We start from the raw sequence: 1,050 nt of genomic DNA, 5'->3' as shown, positions 1-1,050 counted from the left end.
AAAAAAAAAAAAAAAAAAAAACTTTAAACCATGCAGTCATCCACACAACCATCTCTGGAAAAGAGACTAAATTAACAATTCTCTACCTCAAAAATGGGTAGTAGAGAAGAGAAATACATAAGCTTAGCCTTGGGATCCTACAAGAGATGAATCAAAACTATTCTACTTATGTGGGAGAAGAATTAAAGCTCAGAAAAAATAGACCAGGAACAAAAGGGGTGGTGTTACTAGAACCATTCCTGTTCTGATCATTCTTGCTGTGATGATGGAGTACTCTTCATCTTTGGTGTCTGGTATGAAAGGAATTGTTCTTGTAACAGTGCAAAACAATTTGGGTCCAGGAAAGAAATTGCATTTGCAATGTGAATCAAAGGATGATGATCTCGGAGAGAAGGCACTGGACTACAATTAGGAATATTTCAACCGGTTTGATTTTGGGTTCATTCGGTTTGATTTTGGAGTTATAATATCTAAAATCGAAACCGGCCCAATAAGGTTTCGGATCAATTTGATCCATTTTATTTTTAGTTTGGTCTAATTGTTTTACTGGTTAGACTTAGGTTTTGACACCCCTACCCTCGATCAAGGGATTTTCCATTGACAGTGGATATGAGAAAATTAGGTCTAGAATGAAATGCTGGAAAGAGCTTGAGGATTTTTGGTCAAGCCTAGCATCTTGAAAGCAGGCCAGTAATGTTGTTTCATTACCTACCTACGTACACGTCTAAAAGACTTGATGGAGACCATCTGAACTCCTTGATCAAGGTATTCTCCATTGATCGTTCCTTGACCGTGGATGTGAGAAAACTTGACCCAAAATTAAATGGTGGAGAGAGTTTGAGAAATTTACCCAATCTCTACACCCTCAAAACTTAATTACTCTTTTTCTTATTAGTAACGTGAGGAGTGGGTCTCTACTTAATCTAAGCTTTTCTTCTTTTAAAGGAATAATCCTATTTCTAAAACCTGTTTTACAATCTAAGGAAAGTCTTAATTTCTCGATTACTTCTCCTCTAAAGATGATGGCGTTAGTAAGGCGCAGAACAGAAT

Source organism: Macadamia integrifolia, chromosome 4 (assembly GCF_013358625.1).
Source record: "Macadamia integrifolia cultivar HAES 741 chromosome 4, SCU_Mint_v3, whole genome shotgun sequence".
Lineage (NCBI taxonomy): Eukaryota > Viridiplantae > Streptophyta > Magnoliopsida > Proteales > Proteaceae > Macadamia > Macadamia integrifolia.
Note: the sequence above shows the minus strand (reverse complement) of the source record.